The following is a 17595-nucleotide window of genomic DNA, read 5'->3' on the forward strand; positions in this document are numbered from 1 at the left end:
AAATTGGAGTAGATTTGTGAAATAGTTGCAAAAGAGCAAATGTAAATAGGTAAAGATAAAGATAAAGATAAAGGTAAATGTAAAAGGTAACGGAATGAGAAATGATAAAGGAATGAAATGTATAAAAATAATATATTATATTAATAATTTAATATTTATAATTAATAAACATTTTTTATTAAACATTTCGGAATTTTTTATTATTTTCAGCTATGCTATACTTTGAAATAAAAAAATTCTTTCCCAAATCCAAGTTTGGTCTCGATCTTATTCAGTTTACATTTCAACTGCCCCAGCCCTGTGAGCATCCCTGATTTCTTAACTAACTCTAGCTGGCAGGTCCTAGAGTCACATAGTTTTACAGGTCAATGGAGTGACCAAAAATATGCTGCTAGCATTTGGCTTTCAGCGGATAATTTTCAGAAGATGCTTTCATCTATTTTTTTTTTTTTTTTCAGTTTTGTTTGTTTGTTTCTTTCTGCTTTCATTTCTTATTTGTCTAGCGCTTTGTTTTTGGCTTTGGCCATTGTTTGTTTTGGTTTCGCATTTGTTGCTGATATTTTATGACACTGTAAACATTCCATATACATAGTATACATAGTATATGTATATATTGTAAATGGCTTCGCAGGGCCGGCTACAGTTGTTGGCTTGTTGGCTGCGCCGAGTCCTTTCACTATGACCAGCAGAGCGTGGCAGCTAAAGCAAAGAGTCCTTGCCAGGCACACACTGCTGCCTTAGCGAATGCGGGCCAACTAGCATTTACGCGTTGTCTATTAAAAAGAGGGGCGCTGCGCGGCTTGAGCAGCAGTAGTAGCAGCAGCATCACAGGCAGCATCCTTGCCATCAATCAGATGTCAGAAGTTTTTGCATTAGACATAATTACTTAAGCGCCAGCTAATTGAAAGCTTCTTAGAGATTTGTCTGGACTTGATTAAGTGCCACACAGTCGGACAGCCCATCAAGCGATATTTGTCAAAAACTGACAATTTCGTGGCCATCATTAATTACGTATACGCCCAAGTGGCCGCAAGACACGCCGCTGCCCGTTCATCGTTTTCCGAACAACATGAAAAGTGTTTATTGTGCTCGGCGTCAATTGCAATTTTCTTCGTTACACCAAATGCCACTGAAGTGCCACTGAGTGTGTGTGTGTTTCTATGTGTGTGTGGCCAACGAGCTAAATATCATTAAAAATCCTTGGCCAGAGAAGCGCACAGAAAGCTTCAATTTAAACACATTAAAGAGAGAGAAAAGGCGAAGAAAATGCCGTGCAGAAACAGTTTCATGTGAAAATCTGCAGCTGTTCGACTCGGCAGTGCAAAAAAATTTCACTTTACATCTATAACAATCTGCACTTTAAGCTATTTAATTTGATGTCAAATTTTTTAGTAGAAAAAAAAAAAAACAAGTTTTGTTAGCTTAAGCGTTTTAAAAAAACATATACATTTTAATTGACTTGGATTTTTATATAATTTATTATTTGATATTAATTTAGAGATTGAATTTAACTAACAACGAATATCATAATTTATATAAATATATAACATTTTTATTTATCTGCTATATTTAAATATTAAATTAAATTGATTCAGATTTTTATATAATTTATTATTTAATTTTGATTAACAGTGAAATATTTAGATGAGTAAATTTTGTATGAACCTCAGAATATTTTTTAATGTTTTATAATTTTTAAGTATGTATATAGAATTTATAATCATCTACTATATTGATATAATATATACATGAACTTGAGTTCTTTAAAAAATAAAAACAACAAATGAACAAAAAAAATACATTTTAATTTATTTTAGATTTTTATATAATTTATTATTTAATTTTATCTAACAGTGAACAATTTAAATTGATTAAATTTTCTGTGAATTTTAGAGTAATTTTTAAATGCTTTATAATTTATATACATATTCATGTAATATATATATTTAAAAAAATTATTATTATTATTTTTTTTTTGTCCACACTTTAAATATATCTACATTTTTCTATGCCCTCCGCTGCTCTAGAATATAATTGAGGAGCTTCGCTTTCAGCTCGAGGTTTTAGCGCTGTCTGTAAGGGAATACTCCTTAATTGAATCTAGTGGAACTGTAACACTTGCAGCTACCGGCAGAGAGTTGATTATTAGTGCAGTGGCTCGTGGCAGTCGTCAGTGGTGTTGGTTGGTGGTGCATTGGGTGTTGTGTTGGCAATGGCCAAAGCGATGGTTAAAGCTGTGCGTCAAATTGCTATTTGAAAGCCAAAGGGCAGAAATGAATGAGAAAGACAAGCGCGAAGCAAATGGGCAAAATCTCATTTACAGTTCAGCTTAAAAAATGGCAAACAAACCCAAAGTCCAAAGTCGAGAGTCAAGAGTCGAAAGTCTGAAGCCCGAAGCTCAAAAACCCCGAATAGCCGCAGATAGTTGGATAAATATTGGCCGGCTGCCAGCTGCCAGGACACATCATCTACATCTACAGGATGTCCAAAGCACCAGCCACCCACCGCACCACGCCCCATTCTTTCCGGCTTGTGTAGAAAAAAAAAATAGTAAAAGACAAACTTGACCTGATGTTATTAACTTTTCCATACAATTTGATGAGCTCGGGATATGAATGTATGAAATAATTTTCAAAATTAAATTGAAAAAGCTCAGATGGTCGACAGAAACATGAAATGTGGGCAAATTGTATTAAATTCAGCTACGTTAGGGAAATCAACTTGGGACTGTTTATTTTCTTACTACACTTGGGAGTGGTGAGAGAGGGGTGGTGGGTGGGTAGAGGGTGGCAGAGTAGAGCTGGTGCTTAGTGGCTGGGAAATTTAAGTTTTATGAGCAGGTGTCGACATTAGAGATAAACACTAACTAAAAATAAAAGCGGCTTTTGACTTAAGCCTAATACAAAGCTGCCATTAGCAACACAAGCTCTGATTTGCTGTATTTATTATATATATATATATATATGTTTCTCTATCTGTGTGGGTGTCTCTGTGTGTGTGTGTTTGGGTGTGGCATTAAGCATACGCCCCTTTCGCCAGTTAATTGCACATTGGCGTCGGTTATGTGCAGATAATCGCCACATAAAGACATTTCATGATTGCCCTTTCGGTTATGGCTTATGCTCATATCTTGCGCTTACTCTCTCTCTCTCTCTCTCTCTCTCATTCCCTCCCACACACACACTTGCTCTCTCTCTTGCTCTCTCACTCTGTGTGTGTATCATTTTTTATAATAAGCAACTACAGCTCGCCAGCATAAGCACAACAATAATAATAATAACAATACAAGAGCCTTATTACGCAAGTTGGATGCCCAAAAAACTCGGTTACGTCCTGCCCGCAGGCTGTGCATACAATATATATATGTATATATATATACATATATATACATATACATATTTATATTTATGTATATAGGTTTATTATTGCGTTTGTATGTGCCTAGCCCTGACTTTGTGTTTGCCTAGCCAAACATTAAAGTTTTGTGTTTTGCTTTTGTTTCACTTTGTTAGCCGCCTGCTTATTTGGCTAATTTATGCTACGCTTTATTGCTTGCTCTGTCGACACGCCGTAACATTGAGAGCTGGCCGCAAGTTGCCATCGAGCTTGCATGTGCCACAGGGCGTATGAGTGCCGCTCGTCCCAGCCCTCCCAGCAGGCAACCCAACCCCATTGCTGCTGAAGGTGTTGGCCATGTTTGCGCATTATGATTCATTGTTGGCTTTGGCCTACAGTCAAAAGGTAGCCAATTCGAAAGATTTATTGGCCCCACAGCATAATGAAGTTCTTTGGCCAAGTTAATGTTTCTGCAGTTAGGGCCAACAGCAGCTGCTGCCGTTGTCAGCGCTTATTAATGGATGGCCACGAGAAACATGCGAAGCGACGAGCAAGACAACTGGATCAGCAAAAGGCAAGCAACAGCAGCATCAGCAGCAGCAAAAAAGAAAATTAATAATTTAATTAATAAAGCAGAAATCATGAACTAAAGCTGAAAGCCCATTAATGACATAATTTATTATGCTATGCTAGCTCATTTGAATTAGACCAAAGACAGCAATAGAATCGAAGCTATTTGAATGGCTGATAGACCCAATGGCTGTCAGCATTTGGTCTGTGTCTTGGCGCTGTCTCTGCATTACCTGTTGCTGCTGCACATTTCAGTCTGTCAGAGCCGCATTATCCACTCAAGCAGCTCTATTCATTTCCTAGACCCTTTGCCTGTTTGCGCACATCAGGCTCAATTTGTCAGTGAGTGCGCGTCTGACACTGCAGCAGACACTTAGCGCGGCGCCAGCCAAATAAGCTAAGGCACGACCTAACAATGCCTTGGCCACACAATATCCATGAGAGATTCACATGCATGGGGTATGACAAATTTGCCAGAGAATACCTAAAAGATGGAGCTCCTTAAATTTACATTAAAATTAAAATTTATAGCTAAGCATATTGCTGTCTCGTTTTTGCTTATGGCAACATTTGTGTTGACAGTAATATATGTAAACCTGACGAAAAGGAGGTATCTTTACGTTGTTCATACCTTGCTGCGACCTTTGGCTGAAACACAAATCCTAATGTGACTACGGCATACGGGGCGTATGTGCAATTTACTAACTCCGACAGCTCAGCTGGCTAAATGATGGCAGTGTGTGTGTGTGTGTGTGTGTGTGTGCGTGCTAGATTGTGTGTGTGCTGCTTGGCAGACAAATTATGCAAATATGCGTGGCATATGAGCAGGCAATATTACGCATACGCCGAGTGCGCCATTAAACGCTCACGCTGAAGTCGCCGGGCGGGAGGCGTGCGGAGTGCTGGTGTTTGCGCCTAATCAAAAATGTTCCAAGAATATAATGGCAGAGTCGTTACGGCTGCCACTTGACTATACAAAATTGCAACACTTGCCATGACGACAAAGGCTAACAAAAAAAAAAAAAAAAAAAAAAAATTCGCAAACTCTTCAATTTTCTATTTAAGGTGGGCGCCTTTCTTTTGCAAAAGATTCATGTTCATACTGCGCTGCAAAAGGTCAGATATTTATAGTCGCTTAGCTATTTCTGATTTTGAAACATGTCAAAGTGAACTTTGTTAATCAGATCGTCGAGTCATGTTGTCAATAAAGTTTCGAAGCGGCCGCAAAGGAAAAATTTGATGAAATTGCGCTGAATCGGCGTGGATGGAAACTAACCAGAACTGATGTGCGCATCGAGCAGGCATGTTTATTTCATTTTAGCTCATGCAAGAAATTCCAAAAATTGCGGATTTCCTGTTACCAACACATATTACACACACACTCAGACACACGAGTGCCGCTGTGTTTGAGTGAGCGCGGAACGCTGCGTCGTCTGTTGACTAGTCAAGTGGCTGGGGACTAAGTTGGTTTTCGGGTCTTGAATTCGCTACTGTCGGCGCTCGTTTGGCGCGTGTTTACAAATTTGAAAATTTGTTTGTGTTTACCCGGAGTCCTGGCGGAATCAGCGGCATGGCGTGGTGTGCTACGCCGGAGTACAGCTCGGCCCGGCACGGAACGTAGTGTCTTGGCATTTAACGCGAATTGTCATAACTCTGCGTGTGCTCGTGACTTTTAAAGAAATTGTTTTATGTTCCGCCTCTAAGCCGCGCACTCATTCCCCCTCTCTGTCACCCTCCCTCTCTGCTCACCCGCTCTCAGTCGAGCGGCAAAAAGGTGTCATGACATTGTCTTTACCTACGTAATAAATGGTTTCATTTAATCAAAGACTTTTATGGCTGGCGCGTCTAGGCCACATAGGTTTATATGCAAAGCGCAGCCGCATCAGATACGGCTAAGTAAACTTTACTCTGCGGTTGACATAAATCAACGCTGAAATAGGCTCAGGCCGATGAAAGGCTCTCTCAAGCGCGCACGCCCCCCAAATGAATGCGAGTTCAAAATTCTCATGAGTCGTAAAAGTTGTGCTCGAACTTCTTTTACCAAAAAAGAAAAAATTAATTTGTAAGGATGAGCATTAAGAGCAGCGCTGACTCATGCTAATTGGAAAAGGCCACAAACTGTCATCCCCAGCGAATGTTAAATGGCTTAAAAGCAGGCAAGTTATTTAACAGCATGTGGGTAGCTGGAATTGCTGGAATTCACTGTAATGAATACATATTTAAGAGGATGTCGGCTATCTCAAGAGAGTGAAGTGCACATCGAACTAAGTCAGCTGTAAATTGTCAAATGAGTTCACTTAAATCAAACAGAACTTAAATCAAGTTTATTACATAAATATTTTCTAACTCAATAAAGTAGTTGCCAGTCAATCTCTCATTCCCTTTGCTTGGCCCAAAAGGACCAATAGAAAAACATTTGACACATCTCAACATGCAAATCAAATTTCGCCAAGACACGAATTCAACCACAAATTCTGTAAAGACAAAAGAGCTACGAATTAGATCAAACAGACGAAAACTTTTAACCGAAGATAAGATGCCCTACAAATGGCTAAAGATAGATATTTGATATGAAATATGTTTTTCTTCTGGATACATACATATATAATCAAATTTGAAGTTCCTTTAGAATCCTGTGCAGCAGGCAGAGCGACAAGAGAAACTTTATCTAGCTGAGACAGAGTCGAAGCTCTAAAGCGAAGCATGGGACACAAAATAATTTGCCACACACTAAACTGAATTGCAGCAAGGCTGAGTTGGGGCTAAGCCAACAACAGGGACAATAGGGTATGTCAAACCTAACTGAAACTGTCAACAAATGTCCGCTTTTAAAACTGTCTCTCACTCGCACTCCTCGCCTCTCTTTCACTCTTTGTCTGTCTGTCTGTCTGTCTTTGGTTTTTGGAGCAAGTTTCTGGCAGATGGGCAAATGCAAAGTTTAGTTGTAGGCAACTTTTTGCTAAACCGCTAAAATGACTTGCAGCGTCTTGTTGGGCTCATGATGATGTTGCCGTGAGTGGAGGGCGGCCGCAGGGGGCATGCAGCACACAGCACGCAGCACGCAGCACGCAGCACTTGGTGCCACATTAAGGCCCACTTAGTGTAATTGCACTAGCAAAGCTGAAACTTTCGGGCTGTCAGGCTTTAAGACATGCAACGCGAGTTTAATAACATATTATTATGTGCCCCTCGTACCAAAAACAAAGCGAGAGCGAGAAAAAAGCTAAAAGCAATTAAAGCCCCTTGTCAACAGCTGCTGCCAGACCCTAGCCAAGACGGCGGCTGTCTGCTCTGCTCAGCTCAGCACTGCTCTGCTCTCTTTTTTCTTGCTATGGGTGCTCTATTTGCGCAACGCATAAAATTTGACTGATTAAGTGCTGGGAGGAAGTCAAGTGGGTTTTACGGCAACTTCAGAGCAGAGCTGGAGCAGCAGAAGCTGAAGATGCCTCTGGGCAGGGCTGCTGCTCTACCACAGCTGCAGGCAAACATTTTATTCCTGGCATCTGCTGACTTTATGAGCCTTTTGGGTACTCGCCCTTAGTATATAGCTATATTATTTGTATGCATTAAAAATAATGCGTATATATTGTATATTTACTTCGATATACCTTTAATAATAACAAACAAGATTTTTAGCTGGTTTTAGTTTTTGCAGACTTGTTAACAATATTTTCCGTTTCTGTGAGCTCAATGTAGGCCATGGTATATTCGTCTCGTCTTTGCCTTTGCCTTTGCCATTGAGCCCATCAATTGGACAGCTGCTCAAGTCATTTGACTTCAACAGCTGCCCAGGGGAGGCAGGGAGGGAGGCGTCGACAATGCCCTGGCTCTGTTCGCTGATGACCTTGTTCCGTCATCAGCATCAGTTTTCAGCCGTGAAACTGTCGATATATTATGTATTGATAGATAAGGAAATCAATCAAATGAAACATGCTCGCCCCAATACTCAAATGTGCGGCTATTAATTTCTTTCGGGAAAATGCCAAAAGTTTGTTGAATTTTGACAGAAAACAATACGTTCTATGACATATAAGCAAAGGCTACATATACTATATATATATATATATATATGTATATGTGAATGATGAAGTAATTTGACAAGAACTGTTCAATGATGGACGAAATACCAACAAAATTATAGAGTATATATAATTAACTAAAGTAGTTATTAAATAAAGAGTGTGGAAAGGCACGAAGGGAAAACATATTCACTGTATATATATATAGATATATGTATGTATATGCTTGATCAACATTATCTTCAATTTATCTCTCACTCTGCAGCATATTATTTATTGAGTATATTTCGAGATGGCTCTGAATTGCCAACTGCTAGTTAAAGCTACTTGAGCCATTGGCTCGGCAATTTAGAGTCGAGTGTTATACCAAATTAGCATATATTATTAAATTCCCGCACAAATATCCAATCAATAATGTAGTGTACGATTGCCACTGGCTCGTTCAGCCGGCGTAGCTGGTGGAAGCCATCCGTAGCCGTAGTCAAAGCCGTGGCAAATTAAGTATGCATGCGTATTCAAATTACTCAGCTGGCAAGCGGGGGAGACTCAAAGCTGCCTCCACAAATATTTATGCACACACACACACGCACACACGCACACACGCACACATACATACAGACAGACTGAGAGACATTCGTATAGATGGGCACTGGGTATGCCCAGGAGAGAGATTTTTGGTCTTTCCAGGTCAGCGCCCAATATTTGGTATTGGTTAAGGCGCATCATTAAAGCCCTCTGCCTTGGCTCCTTGGTGCTGTGCTGCGTGTCCTGTCGCCCTTTTGTTTTTGCCAAGAAGCAGAAACTGAACACAAATATTGCCGCTGCGATAACAACAACAACAACAATAACAGCAGCAGAAACAAAAGAAGAAATTATGGTAAACATAAAAATGAATTAATGGCTCTGCGTGTGGTGAGCAGGAACCAAGCGACGCCCAATAGACCCCATTCTCGTTTTTTTGGGTGAGTTTTAATTAGTCGTAGCAGAGCATTGCCCTACGCCTCCCTCCCCGCGCAGCCTAATCAATCGCCAAATTCCGTTGGCACATTTATTTGGCTTTTATAATTTAGTATGCGCCATTTCCTCGCCTCGATTTTTCATACGTGAATATTTAATTTCCTTTTTCGCCATAGAAATCCTATTTATATCTCTCTCGCTCTGCTTCCTGTTATTCTTTTTTCGTTTGTACTCTGCTGTTGTTGTTCGCTTTTGATTTTTGTCCTGGCCGCGTTTTATTTTATTATTTATTGTTTTGGCATTTCATTGCCAAGCATTTTATGTTTATGACTTGAGCTGAGTTCGGATTGTTCTAAACTGCTGCCACCCCCCCGGAAAACTTGAGGCGCTGAAAAGGCGCTAAGAGTTTATGCAAATGCACAGCGAGCTCGACTTTCATTGCAGTTTGTTATTGTATTCGAGATGAAATATGTTGTACGAAGGCTGACTACGTGTTCGATTGGTAAAATAAATTGGAAAACTACTTTTTGGGTACACGACATTGCTTAGCGTAGATGCAAATAAATCTTTGTATTTTATTTGTGTAGGTAAACAATATGTCTGGAAAATTTCTATTGATGCAAGGACTTAATGCTTGGCTGTATTTGGTGTATTTTATTTAATATTTGTATATATATATATTTTTTTTATTGATATAAGGTTTTGTGGTTGAACTATATTTTAATATATTTATTAATACATTTTTATATTTACTTTATGGCATGGCCTTATTGTGTAGCTATATTTTTATATGTTTATACGTTTGTATTTTATTGATAATATTTTATTGATTTAAAGCTTTGTTGTTTATATATATTTTAATATATTTCTTAATATATTTGAATTTTATTTTTGTGTTAAAAATTGAATATGTTTTTGTTCATATTTTTGTGTGAATTATTAATAATATAATATAATATAATAATTATAATTATAATTTTTTATTGATTTATAATATAATATTAAAATATATAAATGAATCAAGTAAATTTTGTATTGTTTAGTAAATACATCATATTCTTTATTTATATATTTGTGTTTGTTTATAAAAACTATATAAGAAGATATATTTTTTTATGTATATATACAATTTTTTTTTTATTCAAAGCCTTATTTAACTTATTATCAAGCAATAAATATAAATGTCCTTCATGGCAGATATCTTCGCTTCTGCTTATCTCAGCGAAATGGGAAACAGTGAATTAAGACATCGAAACTACTTCATTCATTCATTCGCATTTCAAAATGAATTGCAGCTTAAGTTTGTGCAGCTTCTTCTTCTTCTTCTTCGTTGGCTGTTATCCTTTAAGGATTTCGCACATTGACACTGGCAAAGTTTTTTTTTCGGAATTTTATTGGTGGCAGAAGTGCGTACAAAGTGCCACGATTTCCATTCCAAAGTTGTACGCATTGGCAACAATTCGAGGCCAACTGAGAGGTTTATGCCACAGGAAAAACTTAAATAAAGTGGCCTTACTTGTTGGCAATGGGAGTTGGCGCTGCAGCTGGAGCAGCACCGGCATCTGGGGTCGATCGCACTTAGTTTGGGGGCAGTCAATCTCTTGAGCCATTTGCATATTCATTCCGCACTTGCATTACTTTGTCAACAGTTTCGAGCATTCAGCTCGGCGGGGACAGCCGGAGTGGAAAAGTTGGAGCGAAGTGCAGCAGATATTGGCACTCAGTTTTATGATTTGCCTCGCAACATTTTGTTCATTTCAGATTTCGGTATTGGGCGATGCCAGATGCCTGGCTGGACTGGCTTGACTGGCGGCTGGGCTGGCTTATGGCCAATCTAAATAATTAAAACGAATGACTTCATTCACGGCAGGCGAGAGAGAGAGTGAGAGTGACAAGGAGAGGGAGAGGCAGGGGGAGCGCCGTGGGCCAGTTGCTGGCACTTACAACTTAATTGCGAGCAAAGTTTGCCGAGAACAAAAATATTATTTTATGTGTGCGGCAGCGAAATTAAGAAAACTTTGCTTAGCATTTGACGTCGCCTGAGCTTAGGCGCAAAGGCAGCAGGAGGCCCCAAAATAAGGCAGCTCCAACAGCTAATGAGCGTATTGTTTGCCAGATAAAGGGGCGTTACCAAGTATTGTAGGCTATCTGCAGAACGGAACAGGATATGCCCATTCCTGCTGTTGTTGTTGCTGTTGTCGAAGGGCAGCATTTGGTTATTTGGCAAAAGGGTTGTTAAATGCCCTGCAAAGTTTTTGCCAGCGCAGTTCGTAGTTCGCCTTTCGGCATGGATTATGGCCTGCACTGCCAGCTCAAAGCTCCAGTTGCTCAAGTATTACAGATATTGCTCTACAAAACTTCAAGTGCCCTATAACAATCAAGTCCAACGGAGCAGAGAGAGGCAGCACTAGTCTGACTGCCATTCCAGGAAACCCATCTGAATGTAGACTCAAGCTCCTGGCTGTGGCTTCAATTATAGATGGATTTTATGTAACTCTCAAGATTATGTAACCAAATATGTAATGAAGAGACGAGTATATTATGTGGAATATGAAACTTAACTGAGCTGGGTGTAAGGGCAAAATATAAAATTTCCTACATAATTTCATAATATGAAACATGACATTCATTAAATAAATTCTTTAGCTAACTAGAACTACTAACTCTTATTAAAACTATTAAAATATCTTATTTTAAGTTGTGTTTAGCTTAAATTGAAACTGTGATATACTTCAAATTTATTTTTGTGCTCTGCTTTAAGGTGGAATCAAATGAAATGTAATTAAATTTTTGGCAATTCATTTAATTGAGTTTTAAGCCGCAAGTTGTGGGCTGAAATTGAAACTTGCCATCTCCCACCCACCACCCCCCATGTCAGCTCCCCAATCGCCAGCTATTTCTGTCTCTCTCACTATCTCGCTGTCGGTCTGCCCCTGGCTGAAGGCAGCCGACGGCTTCAATTCATTTAATTTCTGTTTTTTTTTTTTCTTCCTCTGCGGTTTAAGCGTTTGCATCGCACATTTTACGGCCACTCCCGGCGACTGTTTGCGCTGTAATTAAGTGCGTCTAATTTGTGTTAAGCGCTGCGCCACTTGAGCATTGCCATTTTTGTTTATGCTGCTAGCTCGCTCTCTTCTCTCCATCTCTCTCAGTTGCTCTGCCTGAGCCCATTCGCACGTGTAGGCTTTAAAGGATGCGTCTGTCGTCTGGCAAAGCCAAACTGCCGTAAAATTGCCGCCTTCGCGTAACTCCGCTGGGAATTTTTTGTCAACATTTTTCTGAGTGATTTCTGTGCATGTTTTGGGCAGTTTTTCTCATTGCCGAATGCGGGGCTCAGCAGGAGTTACACGCTTCACAAAATGTTTATGTTTGGCATGAGCATGAGCATGAGGGCATGGCGCTCGTAATTCACGTAAAGTCCTTTAAATGAATTTCTTCAAGATGATGCTTTCATACACTCGAGAGAATTTTTAAAAATCAATTTAAATGAAATGTCCACACATCAAAAATTATTTCAGTCTGCTGCAGTCACAAATTTCTTGCTCAATGTCTAAGAAAATTCTGAATAAAACATATTTGCAAGTCAAACGAATATCAATTTAACATTAGCAGAAATTTTATAGAGAAATTTTAATATTTTAAAATTCAAAGTTTTGCCTGCAGGTTTTATACTAACCACAATTTAAATGAAAATTGCACTTATCAAATGAATTTTTACTAAGATTCAGTTTATTAGCCAGATCTCTTAAGCTTTAATTCAAGCACTTTTAAACAAATCTCTCTGACTAAGCTCATACATATTAATTAATTAGCTAAGCTGTAGAACTTAACGAAGGTAAGCGTGTTATCCTATTCTAAATTTTCTTTTTATTACAGCGTCCTGTTTAATTACCCAAATCCCCTGTGAAACATAAGCACTAATTAACGCTACGCTTAAGCTTCAGCTTCAGCTTCAGCTTGAGCTACTTACCCAGCAGGTCTTTGGCAATTGTAAGTATTTCAAAAATAAAAATCTTCTTTGCACTTTGCGCTTTCACCTTTCACTTGCGGCTCACTTGCTGTTGCATCAACAGAACTTTGCCTCGGGGCACTCGCATAAAATTGTGTAAGGCCAGTATGTTTGTTTGTTTATTTTCTTATTTTGTTTTCCACGAATCACATGCACCGTTATGCACTTTGCCGGCAATTGTTTGGCCGTACGCTTAGATCAGCGCTTTTTCGCTTGGCGCTCAAAAGTAGGCAACGGTTTTGGTTATGCCTTTACGTTCAATCTCTAAAGAACACACACACACACACACATATACACCGTTAGCTGCTGCTGCTGCTGCGTTGGCAACGCGTACGAAACGGCAACTGTTTTGCGTTTTATCAGCGCGCCAGTATTTAAGGCCAGAACGTGAAAGCTTTCGGCATGGAGCTTTCACGAGAGCGCGCTCGTCTGTTTTCGACCAATGCTGGCATCCGTTTCGACCAATTTGCTATTGGCCATTTGGCCGCTCGATTGTTGTTTGCCGCCAATTGTTTTGAAGGCGCACACAGTCAAAGCCAAAGGCAGACCAACGCATGGTTTATTTATGGCTTCATTCCTCACTAGAGTAGCCCGTCCTATCCTTTTTTCTCCACATACATAGGTATACCCGGCCAGCGTGCAGCGGACAGCGGACGAAGGCGAATGCAAGAAAAACTGCATGCAAATCATTTGCTTCTCATAATTTATGGGCCACCGTCAGCCAAGCAAATAAACTGCAATCTATCTTGGAGTGCTCGTGTGGCTCCAGGCTGCCAGTGCAGTTTCGATAAGTTCCTTTTATGGGGCATATTAAATTAGGACTTACGTTTGCAGCTGCACAAGGCACTTAGTGCTAACTTGCACAGGCTTCCGTAACTGTTTTTTAAATAATAATAATAATGGGTGTTATATAATGCCAAGTCTCATCCTGCAATACCTCGATTGTTAGCCCAGCATTGGACGTGTTTTTGCAGGAAGTGCATTGAAATGTCTATACAAAAGTCAACATTTGATTTTTTATTTCTGTTAGAAAGGGAAGCGGAAACGGAAATGCCAGCGAGAGCACTTGTAAAAAAGGCAGGCCAATATGGCTGCTGGGCACTTGGGGGACCCGCGCGTGGACCGCACCTCTCCGCACCCGTGTTGTCGTTCATTGTGTATTTGGCATATGCAAATGCTGGAACCCTTTGCTGAAAAGCAAATATAAATATCGATTAGACAATCGCCAACTATCTGACAGGCTGACAAGGCCTCAAAGGCGGCATTGAACTTGTCTACGCAGTGTATGGCCCACTCACCTGGCCCGCTAACCTGCCCACCTGCTCAGCTGCTCAGCGGCTGGCACTGCACTATGGGTCAAAAGCCCGATTTTTTGGAAAAAAGTCTTATTTTCAAGTTGAAAAAATTTACAAAATTTTAATGTCAATCCATTAAGAATACCCTATATGTAAATGTTACATACTCAGAATTTTAACAGAGGCGCGATCTGCTAACTAAACTGCTGTTAAACAGAGCTGTTATGCATGACACGCACATTATCATGTTGTAAAAAACTTTCTATGAATTTCGATCGCCAATTGAAATCAAAATAATGACAATTAATTAAAAATTTTTGGTGGAAAACACGGAATTGGGCTTGTTCTTTATGTTTACGTGTTTGTGTTGTCCAAAATCTGTATGTGATGTGAAGTTTTATGTAAGTCAAAATGCTGTCTTTGACATCATTAAAAAAAAAATTTTTTGTCTTTGATAAGAGAAAACTTGCGTTTGTAGCACTTTGTAGCAATGAAATTACGCTCATTTTATAGAGTATTCAATTCTGAGCTAACACCTATAAGTTCAACATGCACTTTTGCGCACTTTTTGTGCAATTTAATTTTTCAGCAACTAACCTCGTCGCAGACGAGGAAGAGGAAAAAGGCATTTCCGAAAGGCAGGAATTTTAAAATTTTGAGGTTTATGGCATGCTAGCTTCAGATAATGAAGAATACGATGATTAACAATAAAAGAGATATATTTTAATGTTATTTGTGCTTAAAATCATAAAATATAACCTTTTATTCCTTGAAACATTTTTTTGTCAACTTCTACATACAAAAACTATATGATATAGTTAACCGATTTTGATAATTTTTTTACAGGATCTTTAGAACATGAAAACACATCTAATATGTGAATTTGGTGTAAATATCTTAAAAAGCAAAAAAGTTATGACATCTAATAATATGAAAGCGAGGCGGTGCCACACCCATTTTTTCCACCAAAAACGAGTGTTGCGAACGAAAGTCAAATGCAAAAAAATAAATTTAATTATCTTGACTAGTTCAAAAGTTATTAATTAATTCCAAAAAAACGGGCTTTTGACCCATAGTGCACTGCCCCGTCAACTGGCATGTCGTGCTCAAAAAGTTGCGCTAACCTTTGCATGATTTAATTATTTGTAGCATACTTTTGTGCGCCGACCAAAAACTTCACACCTGAATGCACAACAGCTGCCCTCGGGCATTTGCTGAGTGCTGTGAAACTTTGCCACTTTTGCATTCACAGCTTTGTGCGTATGTGTGAAAGTGTAGGTGTAGATGTGGGCCTCTGTGTGTATGTGTATGTGTGTCTGTGTGTGGTAATGACCGTAGTGCTAGTGCTAGTTGCTGGAAAAGTTTGCAAGGGTTCTCAGCCTGCGGTTTTTTGTTTTCTGTTTTTTGTTGTTTTTGTTTTTTTCTGGCTTTTTATGTGTGTGTGTTTTTTTTTTTTTTTTTTTTTTTGGGGTTTCGAAATGAATGTCTCAATTCATTTTACGCTACACTGCGTCCCAAGTGGAGCGAGCCATGCAAAAAGGACTGCGGGCTCCGGTTCACATTCAGATTCAGTTTCGCTTGTGTAGGGCCAAGTGTTTGGGGAGCGGGAGCCAATGGCGAAAAGTGCAAGCGTCGCAGAACAATCTTCGCCGCTCGGCATCATTACAATTTGTTGATTTGCTTCGTTAAACAGCAAACAACAGCCGCAGCAAGAAAAGAAGAAACAAAGAAGGGCACGCGAAAGGATAAAGTTGAAGTGAAGACGACGACAATAGCGTTGACGGCTTGGCAGGAGCAACAACAGCAGCAGGAGCATGAGCAGCCCGAGCAGGAGCAGCAGGAGTAGCAGCGGGAACATAAGAAGCAGAAACCACCAGCAGTCGCCTTGAGGCAATGATGGCTCCGTCCACTGGCAGCTCTTTGTAGTTAATGCTCTCAGTTTCTTTGTATACCCTGTAAATTGAAGAAATGGTTAAAAGCGGGCATGATGTTTATACGAAGGAAGAGTATATATATATCTTTCATTAATATTATTATTTATCTTCTTTATCACTTAAAGAAATCTTTATTCCCATTTCACGCCGATTACAGGGTATCTCTGGCTTCCTCACACTCGTCGTGTTTACTCTGACATGTTCATTTTGGTATTTAAAAAGCATTGCATTGCTCCCCACTTGCCAAGAAATGAAAAAAATAATATAATATGTGACATGGGGCTGAGCTCTGCTCCGCTTTGCTTTGCGTTGCTTTTACTTTTGCGAGGCGTTGATGGCGGCGACGTAGAAAACGACGCCAGCTTCAAAGGCAGCGCCTTGAGCCCTGAAATCCACGATGCGCGCTGCTGTAGCCACTGGCTATGTGTACAGCGGGCAGGAGGCGGCAGCTAAGACCCGTTGAGAGGAAGCTGCAGATTGGTGGCAGTTTGCCAAAGCAATCATTGCTGTCAGACGAAAACAAGAGAAATATGTAACTTGAAAGCGAAGATGGCAATGTGGCACTGGCACTGGCTGTGGTTGTGGTGGTGGCTGAGGCAGAGGCTGAGGCAGTGGCTGTGCGGCTGCTGCCAGGGGAGACGGCAAACAAAGCAGTGAACTTGCGAGTGGGAAAACAATTTAGTAATATTTTTCTTGGCCAGTTGCAAGTATTTGTATTAACAGAAAGTTCTGTGCAAGCGCCAAGAGATTTTCATTTCAGTTTTGCATTTGCTTAAGCTACGAAACTGTTTTGAAATGAATGTGAAGCGTGCCTCAGTATGATTTCATTTAATTATATTCAATTTGAGATTTATTCTCTTCACATTCTTCACACAGAAGGTTAGGTTCTAAATAAATAATCTTATTGTGTTGTTAAGGTACTAAACTTGCATTGTACAGATTCAGCGCTTAAAATAAATATACAAAATTCAAAAAAAATTCTTCACACTCAAATAGTATTTTAGTGCTCTCTTAATTTGAAAGCCCTGCACTTGGCGTCTCGCCTCCTGCTCGGCTTCATTTTTAAATGGTTTTCATTCTCATTCTTTTTATCAGCAGTTGCCTCGCCTCGTCGTTGACCCTCTGCCACACACAAAATTAGATTTATTTGCAAATTATAACTTAAATTGCCACATGGCCGAGGCAGAATTTTATTTATATTTATTTTGTTATGGGGAGCACCCGCCTGAGCTTGTGCCAGAGAAACGTTTAAAGTTAGCAGTTGGCAGTTGGAAATAATTCAAAGCATACTTTCGGGCGGCGATTATAATTCACATTTGAGCCACTTCATTCGGTCGATGGGTTTATCAGGCCGAAAAAAAAGGCTCATTGTGTTGGCCCATTAAATTAGTTGGCGGATGTGCGGCTGATCACAATTATGTAAGCATTTATTTAGCTAATTGCATTTGTATGTCGAAATTTAAGGGCCCTAGCCA

At 39.6% G+C, this 17595-nt stretch overlaps 1 protein-coding gene across 1 annotated transcript in view; it reads right to left on the reverse strand.

The window, feature by feature from the left end:
* The window catches only part of LOC6582740, a 24655-nt gene extending 11421 nt beyond the window's left edge, over nt 1-13234 (reverse strand). Inside the window, exon 1 of the mRNA XM_002008395.4 lies at nt 12853-13234. The gene's annotated coding sequence lies outside the window, so the exon portion shown is untranslated. The remainder of the gene's footprint in view (nt 1-12852) is intronic.
* Nucleotides 13235-17595: the final 4361 nt, after the last annotated feature.

This window comes from Drosophila mojavensis, unplaced genomic scaffold (genome assembly GCF_018153725.1).
Source record: "Drosophila mojavensis isolate 15081-1352.22 unplaced genomic scaffold, ASM1815372v1 contig_74, whole genome shotgun sequence".
Classification (NCBI taxonomy): domain Eukaryota; kingdom Metazoa; phylum Arthropoda; class Insecta; order Diptera; family Drosophilidae; genus Drosophila; species Drosophila mojavensis.